Source organism: Myotis yumanensis, unplaced genomic scaffold, assembly GCF_028538775.1.
Source record: "Myotis yumanensis isolate MYYU_CA2020_CCGP unplaced genomic scaffold, mMyoYum1.0.hap1 SCAF_8, whole genome shotgun sequence".
In the NCBI taxonomy this organism is placed as follows: Eukaryota; Metazoa; Chordata; class Mammalia; order Chiroptera; family Vespertilionidae; genus Myotis; species Myotis yumanensis.
Genome location: NW_027223759.1, coordinates 80,497,309 through 80,514,195, shown reverse-complemented (window position 1 = coordinate 80,514,195; position 16,887 = coordinate 80,497,309). Strand labels below are relative to the sequence as shown.

General features: G+C 39.8%; 1 protein-coding gene across 1 annotated transcript in view; it reads right to left on the bottom strand.

Annotated features, from left to right (window-relative positions):
• Nucleotides 1-16,887, bottom strand: part of DPP10 (dipeptidyl peptidase like 10) — a 1,368,028-nt gene that overhangs the window by 946,308 nt on the left and 404,833 nt on the right. The window lies entirely within an intron of this gene.

Below are 16,887 nucleotides of genomic sequence, written 5' to 3'. Positions count from 1 at the left end.
TCTGAATATGCAGTGCTACCCAAAAGTTTAGTAAAGCTAATTCTTAAAGTCCTGTATCATCTCTGAATCTTTTTTAGATTGATCAAAATTTCACATTACTTTAATTTTACTGTAAACAAGGACTTTGAATCTTTTAAATGTCCTCTCTTTGGCCTCAGAGTCCTAAAACTGATTTTTCTCAACCGAGGTACAAAGAGAGGAGAACAAAAATAACTGGGAAGAGAAGGGGACACTTTGGACACAAAATTGCAGAATGGCAGTAGAATAAAGAATTTTGCAAAGAAAGTAATATATATGATAATTGCTAAGCATCAGAATTTTTGTGGAAGGCATGAAAGGGAAACCTTTGGTTAATTAACAAAAATCACTAAACTGACAGAATTTATTTTCTTCATGATACTATTTTTACTCTGAATGAGCAATAATTAGATTTCAGAAGGCCTTATTATTTTTGTTTTAATAATTTTTATTTGTGATCACTAATAGAATTTGGTATACAGAGTAAATCATAGAAATGATTTACATATGTCCTTAGCTGAATAGAATCACTTAAATTGATACCATCTTCTATGGGATCTTTACAGACTTACTTGAATCTAAAAACTCTCTAATGAATGTCACAAAGAAGCTATTTTCCAACTTAAATCCATCTCTCTCACCCCATATTTTAATAAAATGTCTTTACTTGCCCTTTATCTAGATATTACCCACATGGCAACACAGATTATACAATTTTGCCATCCTAGATATAATTGCTAAGATAAGGCAATAAACTATTAAATTGCAGTGAAATAAATTCATATCTCTGTTAATTATGAGGATGCTATTAGTAGTATACTTTTCAAACGTATGTTATTAGAGATATCATGTTGAAGCATTAAAATACATATAATAATATTTAAAAATACAGGGTATGTTTCCAAAACATGATTAACATTAATGGAGAAATAAGAAAAGGCTACCCTAGTTGGTTTGGTTCAGTGGATAGAGCGTTGGGTTTGATTTCAGTCAGGGCACATATCTCAGCTGCAGGCTTCTCTCAGGCCTGGGCCATGGTCGGGGCTCATGCAGGAGGCAACCAATTGATGTGTTTCTCTCACATCAATATTTCCCTCTGTCTTTCCTTCTCTCTTCCACTTTCTCTAAAAATCAATGGAAAAATAAACTCAGGTGAAGATTTTAAAAAAGAAAGAAAGAAAAGGCTAAGAATGTACAAGATAGGGAACAGTCAACCCAAGCTCAAAGGGATAAATGGCATGGAGAGAGTTGACACAATCTATACGGATAGAACATGACAGGGTAGGACCCAGAAGAAACCTGCTGTGATCAGGGAAAGGATGTCCAATGGCAACCCCTGAAATATGCCTCTAGCATCTGCTTCACTGACAGAAAGCATGGTGTGGGAAAGAGATTGGAGACACCTCTCAGTAATTTTTAGGATCAGTCTTGTCTTAGGAATTAGGGAAACTTCTTATGTCACTGTAGGATCTTGTGCCAGAGGCTGTGATTACTTACCAAGTATCCACATGCTCCTCCAGGTTTCCTTGACTTGAGCACACATGTGACTGAGCTCAGGCCAATGAACTTGTGGAAGTGCTGTGGTCACCTGTAGGTCTGGCCCTTGAAAAGTACCCCCTGTGGTTTTTCTGTTCTCTCATCCTAAGTGTGGTGACCTTAAGGCCACAGTTTTCAGATGGCAAAGCCCTTAGAGGAGAGCCACTGGCTCACTGGATTTCATGAGTGAGAAAGTAGCCTTTGATGTGTAACACCAGTGAGACTTTAGCATTGATTCCTTACCACAGCATTGCTTATTCTACTCGAACTGAATAGATTGATACCACAAGTGGGCTGCTGATTCTAAGATCTACATAGGTGGAATTGCTTTGGGACCTGAGCAGTTGGGAATGAGGAAACTGACATCAGAGGAAGAAAAATAATGAATTCTTTATGTAAAAATTGGTGAAATTGTCTCCTGCAATAATGTGTGTAGCAGGTCATGTGAGATATTAATATTAACTGCCATTGAGGTTTAGAGGCTTATATGTTACTACAGCACAGATTAATCTAATCTAGCTAGCACTCAGGTACATAGCTGCTCCTTTATTTCGCCCACTTGTTTTTTGAGATCTGTACTCCTTTGACAGAAAACAGTCTTTCATTACATAAGTAGAAGTATCTAAAGTACTGAAATGCATTCATGAGTTCACCAATATTTTTAAAATATTTACTAGCTCTAGGACTCTGCTAACTGGTGTGCAGGATAAGATAAGGACAACTTGAAAACTCTAATCTACACTAATAAAAGAGAAACATTCAAATTAACCATCACTCCACCACTCCACTACACCCACCAGCCAATCAGGAGCGAGTATGCAAATTAATCCAACTAAGATGGCAGCAGCCATGGAGCTGGACTGAGCAGGAGACTTGGGTTGCCCCCGGCAATGGAGGAAGCCAAGCTTCCCGCCTGCCCGGGCCAGCCCTGGGCTCCGCTCAAGGCTACAAAGTTTCAATTATAAAAGCTAAATAAATCCCAGATACCTGCTTTCAGACCACCCTGGCCTCCGTTCAAGGTGGTGCTGAAAAAAAGAAAAAAAAGAAAGAAAGAAAAGAAGGAGAGTCTCGGAGCTTAGGTTGCCAGGGGGCGTGGACAGCTTGAAAATGGCCATCAGCCCCTCACTCAGGCTGGCCAGGTACCCTAGTGGGACTCCCCCCCCCCCCCATGCTGAAGGGGATGTGAGCAGCCCTCACCCAGGCTGACCAGGCACCCCAGCGGGACCCCCACCCTGATCCAGGACACCCGTTAGGGCAAACCAGCCAGCCCCCACCCATGCACCAGGCCTCTATCTATAATATTAAAAGGGTAATATACTAATTAAACTGGGAGACCTTCCAGGATACCTTCCAGGCGTTCTTCTGGACAAAGCCATGGTGGCAGGGCCAAGGTAGAGGCGGTTAGAGGCCCAGAGGGAAGGGCAGTTGTGGGTGATCAGGTCATGAATGGATGGCAGTTGTGGGTGATCAGGCTGATGGAGGGAGGGGCCGTTGGGGGTAAGCAGACCAGCAGGGGGGCCAGTTGGGGGAAAGCAGGCCATCAGTGGGGGTCAGTTGGAGGTGATCAGGATAGTGGGGGGGCAATTTGGAGTGAGCAGGCCAGCAGGGGGGCAGTTGGGGGCAAGCAGGCCGACAGGCAGAGTAGTTATGGGCAATCAGGCAGGCAGGCAGGCAGGTGAGTGGTTAGGATCCAGCAGTCCTGGATTGTGAGAGGGATGTCCGACTGCCTGTTTAGGTTTGATCTCTGTAAACCGGCAATAGGACATTCTTCGAGGGGTCCCAGATAGGAGAGGGTGCAGGCTGGGCTGAGGGACCACCCCCCTCCATGCACAAATTTCATGCACCGGGCCACTAGTATAAGTTTAAAACAATTATTACAAAATGTACCATGTGTCACACATAGAGTAGTTCCACAAAGTGCTATGGAAGCAGAAAGAAAGAAATTATTTCTAAGTGGGGATTCAGAAAATTCCTTCTTGAGGAAGTACTTTAAATGGCCTTGCATGAAATTGCCAGAGGGCTGAGGGGAAAGTTAGGGGTTGGGTCAAAGGACAACTTTCCCCATAAGAGCAAAGATATCACACCTACAAGTATCCAAACACACGAGTGACTGATAACGGACCTTTTCCTATTTTAATAATAAAAAGGGGGATAAAAAAAGGAAGTACAATTACTAGTCACTCAATAAAAAGTGCTCTCTCAGTTACTTGAATTCAAAGTAAAAGCATTATTTACATGCTTCATCATCTGACTACTAATTACATACAATCTATATATTTCTTTCTCTCCCTCTGATATGATGGTAAAGCTCAGTGAAAGGGGCCACATTTTTTCTTCTATATTTTAATAGCTTCTTGGGGAAATGACAGATATTTATATCTGTTGGATTGACAAGATTTTTACAAGTGATTCTGCTGTTTAGTTTTACTCTTAGGAATTACAAGTAAATATGCTCCTATGTTCTGTTAACTAAGAGTAAATCTCCTCTTCCAGACTAAGAAACGATCCTAACCTCAACAGAGAACCAGCTGAGTCCCTCCAGGGCTGATTGGATGAGCTGGGTTAATGGAGAAAGTGATCGGCCTGACACCAGGAAAGCCATAATGTGCTGGTAAGAACTAAGCAAATGAGTAAGAAAACGAAAACAAACAAACAAAAAATATATATATATTTATTTATTTTGTCATTAACGTGATTTGATTAAAAACTAATGCAATGAAAATCAGTAGACATATATGTATACATATACTACATATGTGGGTGTATGTACACATATACAAATATACACTTCAGTACATGCATACATATTTTTATGCAGACATATGTCTCCTGGCAACAGTTCTGCAAACTTAATCACTGTGCTTTGACAGACTGACTTTGGGTCACTAATGAGGGGGAACGTCCACCACATGTCACAGAAAGTTCAGGCCTTGTGCCTCTGCAGGACAGGAGGGATTTGTGACTCTGAATATATCAGTTCTTGTCTTTCTGTTGTTGTTTACAGATGCCACTTCCTGCATATTTATTATATGTCAGGCTTGGAGCTAAATGTGCTGTATGCAGCAGCTCATTTCATGTAATCCTCATAGGAGCATAATGAGATAAGGAACAGTGGTCATGGTCGCTGATGTGAAAACCAGGGTTTAGAGAGATCAAGTGGCACCATCAGAATGCAAACCTAGAGCTGCCTGACTCTGCAGAGCATACTATAGGCAAGCAAAGTTCAGTGGCCAAATTGTTGTCATGGGATATTCCTTGATATTACATACTCTCCACCTGGGTATATGGAAAGGAAAGAAATGTGCTCACTGCTTTCAAGCTTTCCTTATTCCATTTTATATATCAGGGGTCTCATTGCCAACTAAAGCTGCTTTAGTATCCGAGAGGAAACTTTTAATTAGATTAAAAGGCTATTTACTAAGAGAAAGATATAAGGTAACACCTGGGACTCATGTAGATAATTTTTAAAGATTCAAAATTTTCAGGCAAGTGGTACATTTTTCTAGCTTGATATATTTAGTTTTCTTTTTTAACAATTTATTTTGAATATATAACACAGCCCTTATATCATAGATTATGGTATTTCTTCCACAACTTGATATCTGAAATTTCTTTCAATGGTCTTAATAAATCATGTAGCTAATATAATATTACAAAATTTACAGAAATTTATGCCAAATGAATATTCCATAAAAAATTCACCCGGAGTAGAATGCCAGGATTTTCATTGACAGGTCTAAGAATTAGTCTTCTTTGTTTCCACAACTTTAATATGTAAATTTTAGTTTTTTTAATCAAACATAATTAGACTATTATATTCTCAAACACCGTATATATGAGTATGAGTATTGATTAGCTTTAACTACAAGCCGTAAAGTGGCAGAACACCTGGAAACATCTTTTAAAGCCTTTTTCCAGAGATGTTGTCAATGTCAGAGTGATATAGCATATTCTTGAAGCTTTACTCTGAGCAAGATCTGAGAAAATAACATTCTGCTTAAGAGATCCCTTTATGTGACTTAATTTTAACTGTGAAATAAAAAGCTATTTCAAAATGAACTATGTTGAGTGTTTTATAACATAGGACCAACTAAGAAAGGTTAGAAAAAATGAGAACTAAATAATCAAAAACAAACGTAAGCAAAAGATACCAGTCATTTAAATGCATTGTGTCTAAAATAATTTAATGAGGTTCTAAAATAATTTAAATCTTGAAAATATAAGAATACATTATATATAAAATACATCTTTAAAAAGGAGGGGAAGGGGAACTAAGTCAGACAGCATTTACAAGATAGCCTCTTATATGTTGCTTTGTTAGTCCCATGTATATTCAGGAGTCTTAAAACATATTTTTATTAATTTTTAGAGAGAGAAAGTGAGAGGGGGAGAGAGAGAAACATCGATGTGAGAACATCAATCAGCTGCAAGCCTCACCAGGGATTAAGCCCGAAACCCAGGACTGGGAATAGAACTGGCAACCTTTTGATGCAGGGGTTGACACCTAACCAACTGAGCCAGACAGGCCAAGGCTCTTTTTTTTTTTCTTTTTAGACAGATTGAGAAAAGCAAACCTTAGCTGGATTTTTAGTCTTCTTGCTGGTAAACTATTTGAAGGATCAATGTGATATTTTAGCTAAATTATACTTCTTTGCAACTTAATTTCCAATTTCATTAAATAGAATGTTGATCTCTTCCTTTTGCAACTTACATGCAGAATATCAAGCTATTTACATCTTATGTCTTTTTCTTTCATGCTTTTTCTACAAACCCAACTTTCCCAAATGACCTTTCATACTGATATACCACAAACAGAGTTTTGACAAGAGACACTAATTGCCTATAAGTTTAAATAGATAACTATTCTTTGCCACAAGAAATAAACATGTTTTCTGAAAATTAAGTAATAATTATGTGCTTTTCAAAACCTATATTTCTGAGTTGGTCTTAGGTTATGAACCCAAAGCTAATTTTCAACTTGGTGGCTCTGTTCATAAATGTGAAATACAGAATTGCTGTATATTTGACCTGTTTTTTTATTTCAAAAATACATTACAAACATCCCTTATGATGAAATATGGGACACAAATACATGAACCTGTCATAGGGAAAATAATTTTTAAAGGTATATTCTATTAAAAAACTTTTAGTATAAAATTTGAGAAAGTGACAATGGTGTGCAATAATTATAACATTAATACTTTTATTTTCTTCATTTCTTTTATTACTACCTAAAATATGCCTTTATTGCCATATCATCTATTTTTAATAAGACCTTTCTGATGTCCTTGAAAAATATAGCAAAAAATATCCTTGCATAGTCCAAATTTTCCACTGCAGGGTGAAAAATAAAACTTTTTACTTAAAGCTATATAGAGTGCCTAACACTTGGTTGGAGCAATGCCTCTTACTGATTTCTTTTCAATAATGAACTGACTATAAACTTAAAAAGTGACTAACCAGATTGGTTAATGCAGTCTAATAATTTAATGCTCAAAATAGTTTCCTTACCTAATTTAACAAGTTGTTTGTTTTTATGATAACAATGAATCTCTATTAGGCCTAATAAAGAAATCATGTATAAATCTTTACATGTGGCAGAGACAGAAGAAAATATCATTTGAATGAAGAAATTAACAAAAGATGAAAGTGGTTTTAAAATAAGAGGTGGTTATACCTGCCTAAATTTTAAGCACTCTCACTCGGCGGTTCATAAGAATGTACGGTGTGCCAGGCATCGTGTGCACAAGGGGAATGAGAAGAAGGACAGGCAGGTTCATGTAAAATATTCACTGTAGTAAGTGGTATATTATCAGAAAAGGAGAAGTTAAAGGACTACCATATTGTACAGTGAGTGGCTAGATAGAAAATGTTAAGTTGGGATTAAATGACAAATAGGAATTTTTGAACCAAAAGAAGGAAAGACGGATATTCTAGGTAAAGAAAAAGCATGCCTGTAGAGCCCAGGGACTGAAAGCACGTGGAATAGTTGGGAAATGGAAAGCAGGTGGACTGAATCTCAGTATAATGGGATAAACAAATGGGAAGAGTATAAGAGAGGAGATCGATGACCACTTTATTATGGTGAAAAATCCCTTATTAGGAGTTTGGCATTATCTTCTGGGCAATAAGGGGTGACTAAATGCTTGCAATAAGGGACATCATGAAATCCTGTCAGAGTGTATGAGGAAAATTCTGATGGCGCTGTGAAAATTGAATTGGTAGGAGAAACCTGGCTAGTGAAGAGATCACAAAGGAGGCATTTTCAGTAGCCAACACAGGAGAGGACAGCAGTCGGAAGCAGTGAGAGGTGGCGGTAATAGGGCAAAGACAGTGGGAGTCAAGGCAGACCACAGTGTACCTTGGACTCAACTTGATTGTTTAGAAGTAGGAGTAGGAAAAGGAAGAAGTCATACTGTGAGTTTTGAAATGGCTGTTTTATTGAGGAAAGACATCATTGCTATGTCAATATTTTAATAGGTTTTATTAAATGATATAAAACCTCAAATATTTTTAAAGATATTGAAACATTTGAAGTAAATAAAATATATTCCTCTATCTAAGCAGACCTATGTCTTGACTTTGGTCATTCTCTAAACAAGAATGTACTATGTGTCAATTTGTTAAAGGCTGCACTCTTTAGTAATCAGTCTGTTTCAATTATACACTTTTATATCCTGATTTCCCCCTATCTAAAAGTCCCTGTTCTTTCAATTCTATTTATTGTTTTCCCTTGAACATAGTTTTTCAGGGTATTGCACAAAAATTTCTATACCCTGCATTATTTATTCACTCTTTCTCTCTTAAACAAAACAAAACAAAACAAAAAACCAGACCTTTTTCTTGTCTCTCTCTTCTCAGCCTCCCTGTCCTGACCTACGTACCTACATTTCGGTCCATGTGCCCATCCTACTTAACCTTCGGCGTGTCAATGGCTAACTTTCCTTTGAAAACATCAATGGTTGCCTTGGTCTTCAAACTTCTTATGCTTTTTTTTTTTTAACTCTTGAACTTGCAAGTGTATTTTAGCTCACCGGACAGTGCATAAAGCTTTGTTTTTGATCTGTTTTATGCATTCATTTATTCCATAAATACTCATTGAGTGCCTTATTCATAGAAGGCACTGTTCTAAAAATTTCATGTGGATTTTTAAGTCACTTCCATAGAAACTACAAGATCATTAAGAGAAAAATTGAGACTACATCTTTATAGTCCCAAATAAGTTAGTAGACACTTAATAAATATTAACTCCCTAGTTGTGTGCAAGTATATATGTGTTGTGTTTAGGTATATATGAGTCCAGGGTGGGCAAAAGTAGGTTGACACTTGTTCATATGGACAATAATACAATGATCCTATGTAATAAAAGGCTAATATGCAAATAAACCAAACGGCGGAACAACCAGTCGCTATGATGTGAACTGACCACCAGGGGGCAGATGCTCAATGCAGGAGCTGCCCCTTGGTGGTCAGTGCACTCCCACAGGGGGAGCACCGCTCACTCAGAAGCCAGGCTCAGGTTGGCGAGCACAGCAGCAGTGCTAAGATGTCCAACTGCCTGCTTAGGCCCGCTCCCTGGGCTGTCAGTCAGACATCCCCCAAGGGCTCCTGGACTGCAAGAGGGTGCAAGCCTCTAGTTAATAGATAATACAAGAATAAACTGTTTCACATACAGCTATAAACCTACTTTTATTTACCCTGTATGTGTGTATATATATATGTATATATATATACACACACACACATACACACACATATATATGTACGTATATATATTTAATATATATATTATTAAAAACAAGACAATCAGCCCCAAATGGAGTCACTTATGCTAAGCCCCATGTCATATCAGAGATTTAATTATAGTTCCACTCTCCCAGAAATGGAATCTTAAACCAATCTAAAATCACCTGGTTAGCACTAGTAGGTAATCTGCCTTATAGATGTCTGACATCCCCTAAACTTTAGGGCCTAAAGGAAAGTAATCTTGAATTAACCAACCTGATTTTTTGCCTAGTATGACTTCCTTGTTCCTGTTTCTTTCTGCTATAAAAGTCTTTCACTCTGTATAGCTCCTCAGAGCTCCTTTCTATCTACTAGAATGATTCAAGTTGATTTTATTTTAAATAAATCTCAAAAATTTTAATATGCCTCAGTTTATCTTATATGTATTTCATTGCACCACTATAAGTTTCTAGGACAGTGGCAGAAAGAAGTGCTGAAAAAATAATTTAACTATAGTGAATCTTATGTAGAATTATAAAATTGTATATAAAATTTACTTTCTGTCCCTCTTAAATCAAACTTTTTTATATCACTAGCCTTTTGAGAATATCTGACCACTATCAAAGGATGCAACTTTCACTTCTCTCCTATATCTCCCAAAGAACTGTTCATGGAATTATGCCACCTGTTTTTTGTTTTGCTTTTTTTCAGAAATAGCACATAGGCATTGAAATGTCAAAGTAAATGGAAAAGCAAATTTCACTTGACAATAAAAAAAATGAATAAATAAGTGTGGCTTTTTCAACAAAATGAGAAAAAAAGTCACTGGAAAGAATGCCATATGTGAGTGAAAAATCTGCTTTTTATCTTTTGTAAAATAAGAAAATGGTAAAACTCGAGGTCATTTTTTTTTCATATCTAAAAGTACAGTTGCTAGAGGAGAGAAGTAACGTTACATGTTAGCCTTTGAAAGGCAGAAAGGCTCACCAGAAAATAAAAATGTCCACTGCTTTAAGTACTCACAAAATTGTCAGCTAGTGTTTCCTCTACACTTTCTTCCCAAGCTTCCCTGCCAGGCTAATTATATAAGTACTAGAGGCACAGTGCATGGATTCATGCACATTGAAAGGAAATTAATTAGAAGGTGACCGGCAGGGCGGAGCTGGGTGAGAAGGGCCAGATACACCCTGGAGCCAACCTCCTGCAGTCCCTCCCAGTCACATCTGGACTCAAAGGGTGTCTGCAAAGTGACCAGGGTCCCTCTGACTGACCTGCGAGGATCAGGCCAAAACTGGCAGTCTGACATCCCCCGAGGGATCCCGGAGTGTGAGAGGGCACTCTGCAAAGTTGCTGTCACTTGCAGCTCCTGAGTTGAGTGCCTGCCCCCTGGTGGTCAGTGTGCAGTTGCTTAGCCTTTTATATATATAGGTCATTTTGCAAAAATACCCACAGCTCTTAACAACTTTTTGATATCCTAAGACACCCAAATGGATTAAATGCTTGCTTGCACGTCTCTCTCTCTCTCTCTCTCTCTCTCTCTCTCTCTCTCTCTCTCTCTCTCACACACACACACACACACACACACACACAGTCAAATAATGAAATTATCAGTTAACAATTAAGTTGTCAAAAATGTGGTTAGAAAAAATTATCCAAAGTCCAGGCATAGGAAGCATTTGCTGGATGTACACAATTACTGACCAGCTGATAACCTTTAACCATAATTAGATATAGAGCTGCAACTGTGGCCAAGCTAGTGACACACCTTTTTCAATTCATTCATAGACAAATCAGTATCCACCATTGCTTTTCCCTACGCAAAGCTTCCATAATGGAAACTTATTGAATCATTTCCCAGACACATCTCCTACCAACTGATGGGCATTGATTAAGGGTGGGGTGGCTTCATCCACAGCAGAAATGATTACATCTCCCCGGGGTACCACATCCTGGCCACTAGCCTGTTCTCTGCAGGCTTCCCATAATTCCTTCCTGATGACTAAATATATATTTTCATTTATTTTATATTTTTTGTTTAAATCACTTTAATGAAGATCAGGTTTCTACATTTAGAGCCATTCAATGAATTTAAACTTGCTCAACATGTGAATCAAATGTGTTAAGATAAATATCTGGAATGAACGCCGTTTACCTAGCTGTTCCCTGCCTCCCAGAAACCATAATGCTTATGGATTAGTTTTCCTGGGTCAGATATGCATCTTATAAAAGCATTTCCAAAGTATATATGCAAAAGCACATGCCCCTTGAGCCTTTTAGAAAACATACTTCCTGGTCTATTAAGTATGGGTACTCCCACATATTTATCTCTACTTTAATACTTTACATGCTTATGAAATGCTCTGCAACATCATTTATCAACACTGTACCTAAATACATTGTTTTTATTATATACTAGGGGCCCAGTGCATGAATTTGTGCACCTTGAAAGGAACTCTGAGCCATGAGGCTGCGGTGGGTACAGGAGTGGGTCTCGGCCCATCCTCCGTGCCTCTGCCCAGCCCCTCCCACCATGGCCCCCAGTCTCCTGTCTGCTGGCAGCCCTGCTCTTGCTGCTGCCACTCCCACATGCTGACAGCACTGGCCCCACTCACACCTGCTGACAGCGTGAAGCGATTGAGGCCAGCGCCAGCAGTGAGTGAGAGTGGGGCCGGTGCTGTCAACGGGTGTGAGTGTTGACTGCTGCCCTGATCACCTCTCAGGAGCCGGGGGAGGTGGAGAAGCCCTCAGGGGCGATTTGGGCCGGCAGCAGCTGCTCACACCCACTGATGGCACCAAGTGATCAGGACCAGCGCCAGGTGCTGGCAGCAAGTGCGAGTGGTGGCTCCGGTGCTGGCAGTGGGTGTGAGCAGGGACAGTGCCTGCAGCAGGTGCGAGCACCTGGTGGGACCACAGCACACAGGAGCAAAGAATTTTCAGTAACCACCAGAGGCTTGCCCGGATGACAGCAACTGGTTCCCCACATTGGTCTGGCACCCCCACTCACCTGCTCTACCATCCTGCTGTGACCGACACCCGCCATGTTCCACGTGTGCCCCCTGGTAGTCAGCACACATCATAGGAACTGGTTGTACGGTTGTTCCGTTGTTCCACCAGTCGGTCTATTCGCATATTAGCCTTTTATTATATAGGATTAGGCAAGCCTAATGCACTTATTTTTGTCTGGGTTCTCCCAATTTATTTTTCCTCCTATGGGTGTGCCCATATTTAACCATGTGTTGCCTCTAAGAGGGACTTCTTGGTCTCTTCTCTGCAATTTTACAAAGTTCAGGCTCTAAACACTAAGTTTCAGATACAATTTCTATGGCCTTTTCAACCTCTCTTCTGAATTACCCAGTGCAGACTTTCACTCTGAATCTTACATATGTTGCAAATTGTTAAATAGTGGATATTCATTAATTGAAAATGTTGTTTTTCCATTTTAAAGACAGAATTTTGATGCTCTGATTTTTTCTGAATTACAGCAGCAATTGGAAGGTGTTTTATACCACCCTTTCTTGGGGGAGGAAAGAGGAACCTCTAATTTGAAGTTGAAAACAGCTTTACAAATAATAGAAACACCATGATAATTTCTTTGCTACACTATAAATTATCTCCTTTGCTCACCAATAGAAGTGATCACAATTTTACTCCTATTACCTTGTACCCTCCATTGTTTAGTCTACACAGTATCACAGCAAACTGTTTGTACTTGCCTCTACATACTTTAAGCTCGCTGAACTGAATATCTATTATTTTAGACTCATGATCTATTTATTAAAAAGACAAATCAGATTAAGCTTCATACATCTATTCATCTCAAATCCTGGGTCTGTGTTTGGGGTGAAGGGAATATGAAATTCACAGAATGCTTTAATGAATCATTATTTTAGGCAACATTCAATTGAGCATCTCTTTTATTTATGCCTAAGCTGATCAGAAAGTAACTCTTTAGGAAAGAAGCAGGAGAAATAACCTTTCTTTATATTAAAGAAAACCCTAGGACAGTCATATAAATAATTGAAATACATAAGTATATTTGGTTGAGTGGTCATCCTGGGTTTCAGTTGGCCAGTCAATCTGTGCGCCAGCACATGGTGGTAAAGGATTTAGAACTCGCAGGCATACAGCTCATAGCAAAGACAAAGCAGGTTAACTGTATCCCTCTTAACTTTAATATCATCCCCTTCCTCGCTCCCAGTACTTCTCTCTTTCATGGCATTTTCTGCTGAGGAGAAAGTCCTAGATATTAAATGTTAAACTAATTATATCCTTTGATGAAGCATTTGGAGGGGGAGACGAGGACTCTCTCGGAGCCTACTTGGGGACACCTGATCGATTTTATGCCAACAATTGAGGTTACCAAAGCTCCCAGCAGAAAGTGTGCTTCTTTGCAGTTCTTGGTGACTGCATTCCTGTCCATCGGTTTCCTGCTGATTTGATGATAACTTTTATGCCTTCCACAGAATTAAGTTGCACAGAGAAGATTCTCAATAAATTCTAATTGAGTGAATCAAATCAAAACCTACTCTCCAAACAATTTGCTGGAGGACACCACTGCCAAAGCTTCCCAAGCTTTCATTCTGCTTATGATTGGAGCACATCTCTCCTTTATCTACAACAGCATCTCTATTCGAGAGACTAGAAGGATCCCTAAAATGCCATTTTCTCCTAGTCTTCTGAAATGTTATTAAGGAAGCCTTTTTACAGATTTCTCTGGCATTTGGGTTCCAATGCTAAAAGTAAAGGTTTCTTACACAATGATTCATTTCTTTAACCTATTAATGCTGTTTCCAGAGTCTTCTTAACAATTGTATAATTTACTAATATTCTTTTGGTTGGGCAGTATTCCAAGTAATCTTCCTTCTAGAAATGAATTCTTAAAATAAAAAATAACACAAAACTGTAGTTTATCAAATATTTGAGAGAACCCAAACTTACTGAATGCTTTGGCTCTAAAAGCTATCTGAAAATGTCACAGGTTCAGCTTTTGCCTAAACTTCCCTCTAGGGCACCATGTATTTATTTCTTTGCCTCCTATAGAACTAAATCAAGGATGGAGACTTTAAAGAATCTTCATTACCATTGTCATTCAAAAATCGAATCTTCAGTTCTGATGGGCTATCAATATCATGAGTCTTTCTCTCAATTTTTCAAAGGTACACAGCCCCCAATGTTATCTACACATTTATCGACAGTTATATGCTACTAGAGGCCCGGTGCACAAATTTTTGTGCACTTGAGGGGGTCCCTCAGACCGGCCTGTGCCCTCTCACAGTCTGGGACTCCCCGGGGGATCTGGCCAAAGCTGGCAGTCAGACATCCCTCTGGCAGCCTGGGAGCCCTCGGGGAATGTCCACTTGCCAGCCGGGAGCAGGCCTAAGCTGCAGTCGGACATCCTTAGCATTGTTGAGGAGGCAGGAGAGGCTCCCGCCACCACTGCTGTGCTGGCAGCTGGCAGCCTGGCTTGTGGCTGAGCAGAGCTCCCCCTGTGGGAGTGCACTGACCACCAGGGGGCAGCTCCTGCATTGAGCATCTGCCCCCTGGTGGTCAGTGTGTGTCATAGTGACCAGTCATTCCCAGTCATTCTGCTGATAGGGTCAATTTGCATATTACCCTTTTATTATATAGGATAGAAGCCTGCTGCACGGGTCGGGGCCGGCTGGTTTGCCCTTAAGAGTGTCCTGGATCAGGGCGGGGGTCCTGCTAGGGTGCCTGGCCAGCCTGGGTGAGGGACTGAGGGCTGTTTTCAGGCTGGTCAAGTCCCCCAGTGGGAACCTTCACCCCATGGGAGTGTGGCCAACCTGGGTGAGAGGCTGATGGCCATTTTCAGGCTGGCCACAGCCATGGGTTGGAAGCAGGTATCTGGGATTTATTTAACTTCTATAATTAAAACTTTGTAGCCTTGGTCAGGCTTGAAGCCTGGGTTGCCCTGGCAACCCATGTCACCAGTCCCTCCTTGAACGGATACCACACTGCCTGGAAGCAGGTATCTGGGATTTACTTGTCTTCTATAATTGAAACTTTGTAGCCTTGAGTGGAGCTCAGGGCAGGCCAGGGCAGGCAGGAAGCTTGGCTTCCTCCATTGCCAGGGGCAACATAAGCCTCCTGCTCACTCCAGCTCTGTGGCTGCCGACGGAGTGAGGGAGTGAGGGTGTGATGGTTAATTTGCATATTATTCTTTTATTAGATAGGATTATCTCAGCAATTGAAGAGGAATGTAGAATTAGAATTTCTACAACAAAATAAAAAAGGGCAATATTTCTATCATTTCTTACTCTTAACACCAATGTCATGAGCACAGATTAGTTTGAGTTCATCCTATGATCCTCCTCCCATTTTATCCCCTCAGCATTTCACATGGAGTCTGTTCTAGCTGACACTCCATAGAGAGTTTTGATGTATAGAAGCTGGCCAAAGAAATCAATTAAAAACTGCAAGCAGTTACTCTCCTCTGAAAGAAATGGAGATATGACATTATTTTTGAGACACAATATTCCTTCATTTTGGAAAGCCATCTAGTTGGTGATCCCACATGTTCCCCACAGCCTTTTCCACTGTTCCTTGACTGATCTGAGTCACCAGAGGCTCACCTTTGCAGACTGGGTTCTTGAGATGGCTGAGGACTGTTAGATTCACTGTTGGGAGAACAGAGGACAAGAGGGAATAGGTATTTCTTCCTACTTTTCTCCTGGCCATAGCATCTCATTTTCAGAAGTAGCTGAGTCCTCCAGAAATGTACTTTCTACTGGGTAGCCCTTCATCCACTGTTCCCCTTTTTACTGGGCTCCAGTAACATTGTCTTATTTTCTTATCCATTAAAATCTGGACATAGGGATTAGATACTGATGCCCCTAACTTATCAACTTTGGGTGTCTCATCATTCCTTGTGTGTCCCCTCAACCTTGAGTTTATATTCTTCGAGGCTGTAATCTTGGGGGCAGGGGTTTTGGTGTTGTTCATTACTCTATCTCTAACAGTCACCAAAGAATACCTGGCACCTAATAAGTGCTTAAGAGATGTAAATGCTGAAAGTTCAGTCTAGAATGAGACAACATTTTAAGCTGTTCACTTCTGTTTACTACACATTATTTATACTTAAAACTTTCAAAACTGGAAGACTGTGATGCTCTGAAAAGTGTATAGGTAGACCGTGGGATCATATAGTCCCAGGATTATTGTTGCCTCCTTTCACCTGTGAGGTATTGTGGGAAATTCTCTGCACCTCGATGTCTTTCCTCTGACAGTACTATCACATAAATGATGTGGTGAAGACTGCAGGAGAGAACGTATGTAAAATGCCCAGCACTGTCTCTGGTACACTGAAACTAAATCCTGCGTCTCTTGCTTCGGGATGAATGCATTTTTGAAATCTGGCTAACCTTCCTGTTTCCCAGAGAGTAATAAAGCAGTTAAAAAAAACATGCCCAAAATGGCCACTCAATCAAAACTACCAAATGCTGAAAAGGTCAAAGCAGCATAGCATACCTTTATAATTCATAGATTATTGAACTCAGTAACATTCCAATCTATCATTCTTAAAGAAAAGATTATAATAAGGACACAAATAGTCATACATTAATCCTCTCCTATGGCAATTGTTATTTCTTT